At 36.5% G+C, this 15,477-nt stretch overlaps 1 protein-coding gene across 1 annotated transcript in view; it reads right to left on the bottom strand.

Moving 5' to 3' along the window:
- The window catches only part of LOC145665435 (uncharacterized), a 145,255-nt gene that overhangs the window by 86,248 nt on the left and 43,530 nt on the right, over positions 1 to 15,477 (bottom strand). The gene's annotated exons all lie outside the window — the stretch shown is intronic.

Below are 15,477 nucleotides of genomic sequence, written 5' to 3' on the forward strand. Positions count from 1 at the left end.
GATCTAACTGAGCTGAACCAAAATGACGTTGAGGAGTGTAAATTCTCATGTGTTTCGAGATTTTTTTTAAAAAAATATTAAAATTTCATAATATACGATAACTATGACATCTATTGAGACGATATGGTTAGTTGGAAACAGTTCAAAATTATAACGAACAATAAAACTTTAATTTTTGATAAATTACAATATTGTGCAAAGTTAAAACATGTATCAGTCGATAGATGGCATAAAACTGAACAAAATTATGTTTTTTGAAAGCAAATTCTCGTGCGACTTTTTTTTTTTTTTTTTTTTGAGAAAATCAACTTTTATAGCGTTAAAACGTACATCATTTGTTGTCATTGTTATATAGTTGATATTTTCATTATGTTGGAATGGATTATTTATTTATGTAACAGTGACGTACATATTTCATAACAATGACGCACATCCTACTTACAAAATGAATCTTAGGAAGTCCTAGGTATATATAAGATTAACTATATTAGGAATGAAAGGAGAAAAAAATAAATTGGCAATTTTTTCCTTTCTTTTGGACTTTTCAAAATTGAATCAGAGGTTGAAGAGATAAAGAGGCTGTCGCCAAATCGCATTGACATGCAATGGTTTCAGATATGCAAATTCAATTCTTTAACAAAGGCTGGAAAAAGAAAAGTGGGTTAAAATAATGTACGTCAAATCCAATTCCATTTCCCTTTATAGCATTAACTCTCCGAGAGAAAGTTATTCTAGTTTATTATACCTACACCAGTATTCGATTTTATTTTGTTTTACTTTTTTTTTCTTTTTACCCTTCTTTTTTAATACATATATTCGTTGGTTTTGTATACCTCAAAACTACTGAAACGTTAACGGAGAAAAGTTTCTAATCTGATCATATCTACAGAAATATCGTTTTGACAAGTGGACACACAAGTTGCTACACTCATAACTTTTTCTTTCGTTAAAAATGCTTTTAGATTCATGTTTCTACTGGGCAATACTCCAGCTCGAAAAAAAATTAAAAAAAAAAAAAAAAATCTTTTGGGCTGTTGCCATTTCCAGGCCGGGATTTATAGACGAAACTGAATACAATGTAAGCATTTTTATCGTATTTTCCAAGCTTCCATATATATTTTCTTTTGTTCTTTGTCTCCCTTTTCGTTTCTCTCTCTCTCTCTCTCTCTCTCTCTCTCTCTCTCTCTGTGTGTGTGTATGTGTGCCTTTGTGCGTAAAAAAAAGTACTGTATATTTGAATGTATGATGAAGATCATACACTGAGAAAAAATATTGTAGGTCGCGTACTTAAAAAGATAGGTTACGTGCTTAATTCCTGTAGTTTTTGGACAACGTACAGCAGACGTATAACTGAAAACGCATGTTTTATAATACTTTCTATATAAGTGTTCCATCTATACATACTTTCTGTATGAAACAATGTAGGCGGTCAGGATCTCACATACAAATGGACGTATATAACATATAGCTGATGAAGGTAACATAAGTATATGCATGTGATATACGGAAAACTGTTAAATGTCAGACATCCTACAACGGCATGATGTAACACCTAAGGGCAGTGCCTATGTAGCATACGGATAACGTATGCTCCATACTGATTTCTATAGTAAGCAAGAGGATACCGTATATTTGTATATACAATATACCGCTGTCCGGAGAATGTATTTTTCTCTGTGTATGCAAAACATGTGTATGTTGTATATTTACACAAAAAGAAGCAAGATACATAAGATGATATAAAAATTACTCGACATTAAAAATGTAACACCTATTTTTTTAATTATGAGGGATAAATATATGGAGGGTTTCCGAAAACAACGTATGGAGGTGATAGCCAAGGATAGAAGAAACAATTTGAGTTTTGAAATACGAAACCACTGTCTAGAAATGCTACAGCGTTACAAATTTTCAAGGAATCATACAAAAATCTCCATAATATAATATTTCGTTGTTGGACTTGTAGATTCCTTTAATGTGTAAAATGTATTGGGATCAGGGGCGGCGCAAGAGTAGCTCCGAAAAAAAAAAAGAACAACGAGAAGCATACATTGTAATTGTTTCAACCACAAATATGTTTAATGTGGTGGGCAAAAAATAAATTATTAAAATGTGAGACTGGTAAAGAATGCAAGTTAGGATTAGAAATTAGATGTCCGGGCTTTTAGCATTTCATATTAGTCCGTCACGTATGAGGGATAATGTCCCTCGGAGATCACACTATCCGAGAAAAGGGAAGGAAGGAAGGACCTCAGACCTGTATCTTAAGTAGCATCCGGGCATTTGCGTGGTGTGAATGCGGAAAACCCAGGAAAAACTCACTCAAGATGGCTGGCTTGAAAAAGTTTTTACATCTTTTCGACCGATGGTTAACGCGTCGGCCGCTGGAGAAAACAATACACACGCTGAGAGCACCATGACCTGAGTATGATTTTCAGGGACAATGAAGCATTTTGAGACGCGGAGCCATCGTGTGATAGTGTGTCGCTTTCTAAGTATAGCCCCGAATATGCGTTAGAATGATATATAAATGACCATAATTGGAGAACATATATCCTGTTTACTTCAAGAGTAACATGGCTCAAAATTCCTATTTTTTCAGGATAGCGTTTGAAAGTTTCGAAACGCGGTGAAAACAAATGGGCGCAAGAAGGAGACAAGTACTCTCTAGCGCCCAGTTTTGGAAGCACATCTGTGAAATTTTTACCAGAGATAGACATAAGATTAGATTTCATTTTCTGCCTACAAGTCAATAAGTGCGATTTTTGAGTTATGCCACTCTTGAAGTAAACAGCGATATTAACGGATCAACGTCCGGTGTTAAAAAATATTTTGTTGTAGATTCCAATAATTTAAAAATGAATGGAATGAATCCAAACTATCTTCCAGAAAAAATTGTGCGGGGAGGGGGACACAAATGTGAGGACTAGGGGACTGCATATTGTTTGCTAAAGAACATGATCTGCTCAAAGGTTGCATGTAATCGTAATTTATCTTTGCTCGGGGAGGACGGAGAAAATACTTTGTGGGCCTTTGCCCCTCGGAAATATGCTCGGGATAAACTCAGATGCAGGGGAAGCACAAAAGTAGAATATTTCTGGACTTGCTAACCTTATTGTCTTTCTTCCACTTTGTCATAGATATGTAATGATAATTTTGGGGGAAGGGGAAGTTGTTTGTTCCGTGAATACATGCCCATTAAAAATCTGCGTGGGCTTAATGAAAAATGGGGATCATGAACAGATTTTGGATTTGTTTAACCAATATCGAAGACGTGTACTGACCAGGCTCGTAGCCAAAACACTGAGACAATGGACAATGGGATGAGAGTGAGGGAGATGGTCATTTTCAAGAGGTTAATCTTACAGTCATACATGCATACTAACAAACAACTGAAAGTATCAAGGGAGCTAAAGCTGGTCACGCTGAAGCTCAGTCCCCTGGCCACGGACGGCCTAGGTACGGACTTGATACTGTATTAAAGCTGAATTCTTTTCTTTTAAAGCCTTTGGCTAGGTTCCAGATCTTGCGACATTGATTGCAGCTACCATCTTATTTCAATCAGTTGTCTTTCGCGTCGCTAATATTTCTTCTTTTAAGATTCCAACTTCCCAGAATCGCTTTTAAGCTACTACAAGACAGACATTTTGATGTCTAGAATGCAGTTCTATCGCACTCCTGGACACTTTAATAGTTTATAACACTTTAATGCCTGATTTTCGGGCATTAAAGTGTTATAAACTCTCTCAAAGGACTTCTTTTGTCTTAGTCTGCCGTCCCTGAAAGTCGTAGCGAGGTCATGATGTCTTCAACGTATACATTATATTCTAGTCCCACATATTTATCAAGTTTTGCCATAATGCTGCACATGTTTCTGCTTGAAGCAATTACAGTGATTACAACGTATGCTTTCACGTCACATTTTTGTATACACAAGCCAGGTAGAAGAATATCACCTTGTCTTGGGGACTATCCTTGTACCGCCCGTGTTCGCTCATCATTTTTACATATATCAATGTATGAACGAAATATTACCATTGACCGCATCTCGATCCAACAATTCTTTCTCCAGTTATGAACATTTTTGTGTAATTCCGTCAAAAATTTTGGCGGGCTATAGCTCAGAACTGACGCATTTCCGGACTGTGGCATTTCCGTGTCAAATTAATTCGTTTGTCGTCGTCCATTATTTCTTTAAGTTTTAACCTAGGTCATGAAAACACCTTATGAATTTCATCACTTTCAGACCCTGAAAAAATATATGTTGCACCCAAGGGTATTATATCATTTTGAACAAAAAGAACAGCGACGCCCCCTCTCAAAAATCGTAAAAAAAAAGTGAGGGACGTCACTGTGTTTTTTTTTTTCAAAATGATATAATAACCTATTATTAGGCGCAACATACATTTTTTTTCAGGAAACATTTGAAAGTGTTGGGAACATTGCCAAAATAAGTAAATAAATAAATAAAAATAAAACGAAATGATTTTCTCAGTTTTATTTATTTATTTAACAATTACCAGATACAGCTCAGAGACCATTTTATACTGGATATCTAACAACAACAATAACAATGGAAAGGATTTGAGAAGGTATCGGCCAGGGCCTGTTTAGTAGGTACCATGTTGACATTTGCCTGATAGGACTGAGGAAAACCCCAATCAGGATGGTCGACAGCGGGAATCGAAACCACAACCTCCCGAATGCGAAGCCAACGCTCTACCACTTGAGCTAGTTCTACGACCCTTAATCTCAAAACTTTTATTCCAAACTTAGTATTTAAAAAGAATACTTTGAAACGCTCCTTGTAGCATATTTTTGGGTGCCGAACCTCGGTTTGTAATCCCCCCCCCCTAAGATTGTTTGTTATTTATTATAATGCTTCTTTTACAAAAAAAAAAAAAAAAAAAAAAATCTGGAATCTATTTTACACACAATTGCATGTTGTGTTTTTCCAATTCGTAATTTTGGACGCAATTGAATCTTATAACTTTAAGAATCACGAAATTAAAGCTTTAATGTACAAAAATAAAGTTTAAGATTTGAAACAACAAAAACGAGTTTAATTTAAGAGAAAAACAAGAGAAAACGATATTTGGATTATAGCTATATCACTGTGTTTTTAATTTTACATATATATGTTTGAGTAAAGTTATTTACTGTACATATTCATTTATTTTAACATACAAAACAATAAGATATACATAAATATTCTCTGATAATGAGAACAAATCAGAAACCAAATACCATATAATTTGTGGTAATTCATTCAATATTCGTCGCTGTCTTCGTTGATTGGAATATTTTCAACCTTAGAGTCTGTTTAAAATAAATTAATGACGAAAGAGAAAGGAAAATAATGAGCTCTCAAGGAAAACTTTGCAGATTTGACCTTGAGGGTCTTAAAATGGTCACAAACTGTGAAAAAACGTTTTTTTTTTAAAGTTTCATTTATTTTTTTTGGACAATGTTACTATCACTTTCAGATACTGCAAAAAAATGTTTAACCTAAGGGTATTACAACATTTTGAACAAAAGATCAGCGATGTATCTTCTCCAATTTTTTCTACGGTTTTTTTTTTTTTTTGAGATTTTCAACACAAAAGCAACAAGACAATACGCATCGAAAAAAATGTTCACATTTATAAATACATGCTATCTACAATCTGTGAAACTTTCAAATTATTTTCACCACCTATCAGAATCTAAACATATTAAATTTTGAGCCTATATGATACGGTAAATCGGTAAGGGGTGGGGGTAAGGGGTCGAAATTTTTTCTAGTAGTTTTAGATCAAAATTAAGATTTTGGGTCAATAACGACTCAATTTGGATCAAGGGCCGATTTCACTATCTTACTAGGAAAGAGCCTATGGTCAATGACGCCTGTGGATGTCATCTACATTTTGCTTTAGTGTTTGTTGCTTTGTGCCGAGTGACGCGCCCGGGCACTAAGAAGAATTTAGGTTTAAACATTTCACATCTTGGGTAATCATTTGTTATTTGTTTTGGGCTTTGCATGTAATGATAAATAACTTCCGATAGTGAACAATTACAATCTGCATGCTCATAAAAAGCATCAACAATGACATTGTAGGAATATAAATTGTAGCATTAGTTATTATAACAAAATTATACTAAATAAACAAAGCATAAAATATAGAAGCGTTAGAATCACCCAAATATTAAAACTTCTGTTAGAACGTCGAAGGGAATCATTGGCACGTAAAGTAGGTCTCAATCAGGATCGAAAACGTGCATGGGATCATCGGGTTCAGTCTCTCCTCCCAAAAAAACTTTCATAAATTTGTATACTTCTTAAATAAAACTATATCCGACATTATTAGGGTCATCAAGTCTAGGAAGCTCAGGTGGGCAAGTCATGTAGTGAAAATGAAAGAAAGTAGGAATGCTTCCCAAGTCTTAACCGGAAGACTAATCTGAAAATAACCATTAGGAAGACCTAGGCACAGATGGGAAGACAATATTAAGATGGATCTCGCAGAAAGTAGAAATTGGATCTAGTTGGCTAAGGATAGAAGTCAGTGGAGAGCTTTTGTGAACGCTTCATTGAACCTCCGGATTCCATAGGCCATAGAGTTTGTTAGTTTTTTTCTGTATCTGTTTAGCAGAAATATAATTGATGTAGCATAAAGATTTAATCTTCCACTTCATCAGATATATATATGTCTGTTGGCGTCAGGTGGCAACGGACGTGTTAATATCATTTCTATTATTATTTCTTCTTAGTATATTGCCATAAATAGCTCCGCCCAACTGTGAATCATGGCGGTGGCTCGGTGATGCTATGGGCCGCCATATCATGGTTTTCATTGGGTCCTGAGGTCACACTTAGCGGACGAATCACTGCCAACGATTATGTCGCAATTTTAGGAGATCACTTGCATCCTATGGTCCGGATGTTGTTCCCAGACAATGACGCCATCTACCAGGATGATAATGCACCCATTCACACAGCTGGTGTTGTTGCAGCGTGGTTTGGGGGAACATCGGGATGTAGTTCAACACCTCCCTTGGCCCGCCCAATCCCCAGATCTCAACATAATTCAACATCTGTGGTCCGTCTTGGAAACACGACTCCGGCAACTTTTTCCACCTCCATCCTCCCTCACAGAACTGGCCGATGCCCTGCACAAGGAATGGTGTAAAATTCCACTTGCTACCATTCACGAGCTCTATGCCTCCATCCCACGTCGCATCAAGGCTGTTCTGAAGGCGAAAGGTGGCCCGACACCATATTAATCTGGTAAGTTGCAATTTCGTTCAGGTATTTCCATTTTTTTTTTTTTAATCACCATCTGTATATCGCATATTTAAAGAATGTGTCGTCGTATTATTAATAACAAATGTACATTGTATAGTAATTCTGTCCGAAATATGACTATTTTTGTGCTGCTGTGTAGGTTTATGCAATGTCAATAATTTGCATCCCTCACTATCCAAAGGTAGATGTTTTTCAATTATACATCACGAACTCCATGCGAGTTTATCATTTCTGGCAATCTGTCCCATTCATATTATAACATTCTGATTCTATTACGAGTGGTATATTGGTAACTAGTACAAGTTGTAGAGATCCTCGTTATGTATGTCCATGAACCTGGCCCCACCCACATCGGCACTAATTTTAAAACATATGCCAAAAATTAGTGCCCAATTAGTGCTGACGACCTGTAATGTTAAAAAAAAATTGTGCCGTTACACAGACTTCAAAAAACAAAAAAGATTCTGGGTGGGGCTAGGTTCACGCTAGCCCCACCCACTCAGCCGATCGAGATGAAACCTTTACCCAAGGTTAGTGTTAAATTAGTGCTGTCGATACCACATAAAAAGAAAATTAGTGCTGTTATCAGAAGGCCAAAATATATTCAAAAATGTTCAATGGTGGCATCATCAAAGAAAACCAAAGATCCCTCATATTTATGATAAGATATATAGCACGAATCTTCTTTCTATGCAGTATCGTCAGCACTAATTTAGCACTAATTTTTGGCATAGTTTACAAAATTACTGTTCCATTATTAAAAGTGGGTGGGGGTCTCTTCACGTGAACCTGGCCCCACCCACAGCGGCACTAATTTTAAAACATATGACAAAAGTTAGGGCCGAATTAGTGCTGACGACCTATAATGTTAAAAAAATTAGTGCTGTTACACAAACGTCAAAAAACAAAAACGATTTTGGGTGGGGCTAGGTTCACGCTAGCCCCACCCACTCAACCGAGTGAGATAAAACCTATGCACAATGTTAGTGGTAAATTAGTGCTGTCGATACCGCATAAAAAGAAAATTAGTGCCACTATCAGTAGGCCAAATATATTAGAAAATCTAATATGGCGGCATCATCAAAGACAACAATCGATTCTCATTTTTATCATACTATACATAGCACTAATTTTCTTTCTATGCGGCATCGTCAGCACTAATTTAGCACTAATTTTTGGCATACATTTCAAAATTAGTGCTGTTACACAAACGTCAAAAAACTAAAAAGAAGTGGGTGGGGATAGCGTGAACCTGGCCCCACCCACTCAACCGATTGAATTGAAACATATACACAAAGTTAGTGTTAAATTAGTGCTGTCGATACCGCATATAAAGAAAATTAGTGCCATTATCACTAGGCCAAATAATTCGAAAATCTAATATGGCGGCATCATCAAAGAAAACAATCGATCCTCATTTTTATCATACTATACAGAGCACTAATTGTCTACCTATGTGCAGAGTTGGAGTGGGTCAGTGGGTCGGTGGGTCACTGGGTCGTGGGTCAACAGCATGTGACCCACTGTGACCCACCACCCACCATGACCCACTGTGACCCACCACCCACCGTGACCCACTGCGACCCACCACCCACCATGACCCACTGCGACCCACCACCCACCGTGACCCACTGCGACCCACCGACTCAGTATGATCTACCGACCCTCTCTGCTCACTGCTTTGTAGAGAGTATCTTCTGAAGACTGGTAAATTTGTCTCCGTTTTACTTTCAAGACCTTCCTTTCCCTTTCTTTTCCACTTGTTTCTGTCTACTTACCTGAGGTGAGTATATCTAACCAAGTGAAAAGAAAACCGGGCACTTTTGGATATTGATATTTTTAATAGTAATAATAGCAATAGGACTTACACTACAACTTGGCTTTCGAGATCTGTGGGTTTTTAGAGCTAACTACTGGTAAAAATACATTTTTGAATCACTGTAATATATAAATTATTTATAAAAAATTGAATGTAACTAAGTGTGCCTGATCATCACGGTCAAATTGCAAAGTCAAATGAAATTACTTTTGGTATATAGTTAGGCCTTAATTAAAATTGGGATGTTATATTGCTTTTATTATAATACATAATATCCTAAGGAGGTAGTGAGGATCCAAATTTTTGCGAAAAAAAATGAGTATCTTGCAAGCCGTTAAACTTACGGAGCTGAAATTCAGTGTATTAACTCTTTATTGAAAATAAACAGAATGTGTCCTAGCATTTTTTAAAATTCTCCTTTATGTGTGTGGGGGGAGGCACTTTCTATACATGGAAAATTGGTAGTGAGTTGGTTTGTAAACAGGATCGAAAACGATCGATGTTATTTCAGAAAAAAAATCAGAAACAAAAAATACAGTGCTTGGCTTCATATGTCCATTGCTTTCTGCTATAATAATTGCTGAAGCTTATGTTTATTATATGGAGCGCTCACAGCACAGGGAATCAACCCATAAAGTTGTGAGAAAAATAGGCATAAAATTTGTACTGTGAGCTTAACTACACGGAAATTTGAAGTTTGGATTGTACGCATAATTGTATGGAAAATTTTACCTTTTTTTTTCCTTTACGTTGGTCTACTTACTTTGATTTGGAACTTTGAAATTTCATCCTTTTTTCCACTGAAAAGTATTGATAATTCAACAAGAAAATAATTATACTATGATAATTTAATTGAAATTCATCGTAATTTGGCACATGGCAAACAGCAGTGTGGTAATTTAAGTTGAAGAAGGAGGGAAATTCCCATTCACCTCTGAATACTTTCCAGAAACCTCGTTCCCTTTCGCTTTCTAGACGGGGGAGGGAACTTGGTAATAGTATCAAACCTTCTTGTGTAATTACAAAAATTAAATTTATAACAAATAAGAAATAATCAGTTTATCAGGCTTTAATTGATAATTTATTCACAAGATTCCCTATCAAAGGCGTGGTAGATGAAGTTTCTGTTCTACATGGGTCGACATTCCCAACTGACATGGTCGATATGGAAAAGATGTTGTATGGTGATAGAGAGATGATACTTCTTGCTGAGTATTTCAAAACTGATCGAGAAAAATCGTTATCAGACTTAAGTCTAACAAGTAGATTGTCGATAAGAAGTTGCAGAAATCGGGTAGATGTATTATTAATTTCCACGACAGAGTGCGAACGGGGATTTTCCCTTTATGAATTTACAGATGGCTGATATTAGAAATAGATTGTGCTCAAACCTTGTCTAACTTGTTGCTCATCAATGTTAATGGCCAACGGCTAGACAAGCTCAAAATAGACGAGCTAGTTATTTCTTGGCTGAAGGATGGACATCATTCCACTTCGGATGATTTACCGCCAAAAAGTTACCAACAGGAAATAAATCCGATTTCAGATTTCTTTAAGGTGGAAAATTACGAGTTACGGAAAATGTATACTTGTATTACTAATGACTTTTAAATTCAAAATTAGTGCTGTTACACAAACGTCAAAAAACTAAAAAGAAGTGGGTGGGGCTAGCGTGAACCTAGCCCCACCCACTCAACCGATTGAGATGAAACCTATACCCAAGGTTAGTGTTAAAGTAGTGCTGTCGATACCACATAAAAAGAAAATTAGTGCTATTATCAGAAGGCCAAAATATATTCGAAAATGTTCAATGGCGGCATCATCAAAGAGAACCAAAGATTCCTCATTTTTATGATAAGATATATAGCACGAATCTTCTTTCTATGCAGTGTCGTCAGTACTAATTTAGTACTAATTTTTGGCATAGTTTACAAAATTACTGTTCCATTATTAAAAGTGGGTGGGGCTGTCTTCATGTAACCTAGCCCCACCCACAGCGTCACTAATTTTGAAACATATGACAAAAGTTAGGGCCGAATTAGTGCTGACGACCTGTAATGTTAAAAAAAATAGTGCTGTTACACAAACGTCAAAAAATAAAAAGAAGTGGGTGGGGCTAGCGTGAACCTAGCCCCACCCACTCAACCGATTGAGATGAAACCTATACACACTGTTAGTGTTAAATTAGTGCTGTCGATACCGCATAAAAAGAAAATTAGTGCCACTATCAGTAGGCCAGATAATTCGAAAATCTAATATGGCGGCATCATCAAAGAAACAATCGATCCTCATTTTTATCATACTATATATAGCACTAATTTTCTTTCTATGCGGCATCGTCAGCACTAATATAGCACTAACTTTTGGCATGGTTTTCAGAATTAGTGCTGTTACACAAACGTCAAAAAACTAAGAAGAAGTGGGTGGGGTAGCGTTAACTTAGCCCCACCCACTCAACTGATGGAGATGAAACCTATGCACAATGTTAGTGTTAAATTAGTGCTGTCGATACCGCATAAAAAGAAAATTAGTGCCATTATCACTAGGCCAAATAATTCGAAAATCTAATATGGCGGCATCATCAAAGAAACAATCGATCCTCATTTTTATCATACTATACATAGCACTAATTTTCTTTCTATGCTTTATCGTCAGCACTAATATAGCACTAATTTTTGGCATGGTTTTCAAAATTAGTGCTGTTACACAAACGTCAAAAAACTAAGAAGAAGTGGGTGGGGTAGCGTTAACTTAGCCCCACCCACTCAACTGATGGAGATGAAACCTATTCACAATGTTAGTGTTAAATTAGTGCTGTCGATACCACATAAAAAGAAAATTAGTGCCATTATCACTAGGCCAAATAATTCGAAAATCTAATATGGCGGCATCATCAAAGAAAACAATCGATCCTCATTTTTATCATACTATACATAGCACTAATTTTCTTTCTATGCTTTATCGTCAGCACTAATATAGCACTAATTTTGGCATGGTTTTCAAAATTAGTGCTGTTACACAAACGTCAAAAAACTAAAAAGAAATTGGTGGGGCTAGCGTGAACCTAGCCCCACCCACTCAACCGATTGAGATGAAACCTATTCACAATGTTAGTGTTAAATTAGTGCTGTCGGTACCGCATAAAAAGAAAATTAGTGCCATTATCACTAGGCCAAATATATTCGAAAATCTAATAGGGCGGCATCATAAAAAAAACAAAAAAAAAAAAACAATCGATCCTCATTTTTATCATACTATACATAGCACTAATTTTCTTTCTATGCTTTATCGTCAGCACTAATTTAGCACTAATTTTTGGCATAGTTTTCAAAATTAGTGCTGTTACACAAACGACAAAATCGGCACTAATATTTTCGTTATTTCTGCCAAGTTAACGCTGTTTTCAAAGGTTTTGTATTTACTTGTAGGACCTACATTAATAAATCAGGAACGGTAGGTTGTTGTGCATTAAGAAGCACTAGCGATGCACTAACAATTGCGCTGGAAGGGATTATCAGTGCTTTTGATTTTGGTGGAAATTTAACGGAATGAAAACTTCCCCATGGATTTCTTATGGAGTTTCGTGACATGTAATTAGCCATATCTACATCAATAGTTATGCATTTACGAAACTATGTGTGTTTTGTACAAGCACAAACGATGCATGAACGAATGAAACTTACTTTCCGTTAGTGCTTAAAATGGGAGCCAAATTCACGCTGGTCCCAAATGTTTTTCTACTTGTAGAGCTTACACTAATGGAGCACTAACGTTAGTTGTCGGTGCACTAGGAAGCAGTAACGAATGACACTAAGTTTTTCATTAGTACTTGAAATTTCAGGTGCAGCGTCAACTTGGCGCCACAAAAGGTTTTTATTTGTAGCTTCTATAGTAATAAACCATTAACGATAGGCTTTAATGCACTAAGAATCATTAACGATGCACTAGCGATTGAAGGTGTTAGAAGGAAAACCCTTCGTGGGACAATTTCTCGCTGCTACAGATACTTCAACCACTAACGGAAAAATTAGAGCCATTCGTTAGCGCATCGTTAGTGCTTCTTAATGCACCAACACGTAACGTTAGTGCTTCATTAGTATAGGTGCAACATGTAAAATACTTTGGGAAATAGTATGAACTTAGGCCCTACTATAAGCACTTAGGAAAAAATTAGTGCGATTCGTTAGTGCATCGTTAGTGCTTCTAGAAAGAGTTTCGTTAGTGTTTATAAGAAATTTATGAGGAATTTCTCAGTATATCAAAGTTCGACCACATTTAAAAGCACTCATGACCTCTTCTAGTGCAATCGTTAGTGCAGTGTTAGTGCTTGTTAGTGTAACAACCCCTAACGTTAGTGCTTCATTAGTGTAGATGCTAAAACTAAAATATATTTGGAAGTTGGCTTGAACTTTCCCCACTTCAAGAACTAAGGAGAAAGTTAGTGTCATTCATTAGTTCTAGAAGACACTAACAGCTTGTATACAATTTGATATTTCTGTAGTTTGTCCCCACCGAAAGCCTTGGAGAAATACCAAAATATGGTAGCAATGACGTTAGTGCCTAGTGCGTTTAAGTATTCTAACAATGCACTAACGATTTGTCATTAAGCCCATGTTTCTACGTCAATTTGTATAGATTTGGATATTTCTGAAGTTGCCCTCACCAAAAATCTTGAATAAATCCCAATATGTGGTAGCACTAACATTATTGCTTAGTGCGTTTAAGGGCACAACGATGCATTAGTGATTACCGTTGACCCTATGTTTCTACGTCAATTTATATGGAATTTGATATGTCTGAAGTTGCCTCCCCCAAAAATCTTGAATAAATCCCAAAATATGATAGCACTAACGTTAGTGTTTAGTGCGTTTAAGTGATCTACTATCGATGTACTAACGATTGCCGTTAACTCCATGTTTCTACGTCAATTTGTATAGATTTGGATATTTCTGAAGTTGCCCCCACCAAAAATCTCCAGTAACTCGTAAACGCTGATAGCACTAACGTTAGTGCTTAGTGCGTTTAAGTGCAATTTCCATGCATTAACGATGTGCGACGTTTGGTATAATTTGGGAGAGGTGGGGCCCAACTTCAAGCACGTGTATACATAGCAATATTTTTATTTCTATGCGACGTGTTTGAAGTTGCCCTCTCCCTACCTCTACCAAATTACAACAAACGTCGTACATCGTTAGTGCATCGTTAGTACACGTTAGTGCAATCACAATTTACGAGATATTGAAGATTTTTGGTAGGGGTTAACTTCATATGTAGTTATTCTCCCCACTAAAGATGGATTAGTGATTGCCGTTAACCCCATGTTTCTACGTCCATTTGTACGGATTTTGATATTTCTAAAGCAGCCCCAATACCAAAAGTATTCAATAAATCACAAAATATGATGGCACTAACGTAAGTGCTTAGTGCGTTTAAGTGCACTAACGATGCACTAACGACTGCCGTTAACTCCATGTTTCTACATAAATTTGTATGGAATCTGATATTTCTGAAGTTCGCCCCTCACCAAAAATCTTCAATTACTCGTAAATTCAGATAGCACTACCCTTTGTGCTTAGTACGTTTAAGTGCACTAACAATGCACTAACGATGTGTGACGTTTGGTGTAATTTGGAAGAGATGGGAGCCAACTACAAGCACGCTTATACATAGCAATAATATTCTTTCTATGCGACGTGTCTGAAGTTTGGCTCCCACCTTCCAAATTACAACAAACGTAGCAATTGTTAGTGCATCATTATCCACTAAACGCACTAAGCACTAACGTTAGTGATATCAGAGTTTACGAGTTTTGAAGATTTTTGGTGGGGGCCAACTTCAAAAATATCAAATTCCATATAAATTGACGTAGAAATTTGGGGTTAATGGCAATCCTTAGTGCATCGGTAGTGCGCGTAAACGCATTAAGCACTAACGTTAGTGGTATCAGAGTTTACGAGTTATTGGAGATTTTTGGTTGGGGGACAACTCCAGAAATATCCATATCTACACAAATTGATGTAGAAACATGGGGTTAACGTGAATCGTTATAGTATTGTTAGTGCATTTAAACGTACTAAGCATTAACGTTAGTGCTACCATATATTGTGATTTATTGAAGATTTTTATTGAAGGGCCAACTTCAGAAACATCAAATTCTATACAAGCTGTTAGTGTTTAATGGAAGCACTATCGATATACTAATGAATATCACAAATTTTTTCGGGGGGGGGGGGGGAGTTCAAGCAAACCTAGAAAGATATTTTACTTTTAGCACCTACACGAATGAAGCACTAGCGTTAGTGGTTGCTGCACTAAGAAGTATTAATGATGCACTTACGATTGCACTAGAGGAGATCATTAGTGCTTTTGAATT

Source organism: Thermobia domestica, chromosome 11, assembly GCF_964235325.1.
Source record: "Thermobia domestica chromosome 11, izTheDome1.hap1.1, whole genome shotgun sequence".
In the NCBI taxonomy this organism is placed as follows: Eukaryota; Metazoa; Arthropoda; class Insecta; order Zygentoma; family Lepismatidae; genus Thermobia; species Thermobia domestica.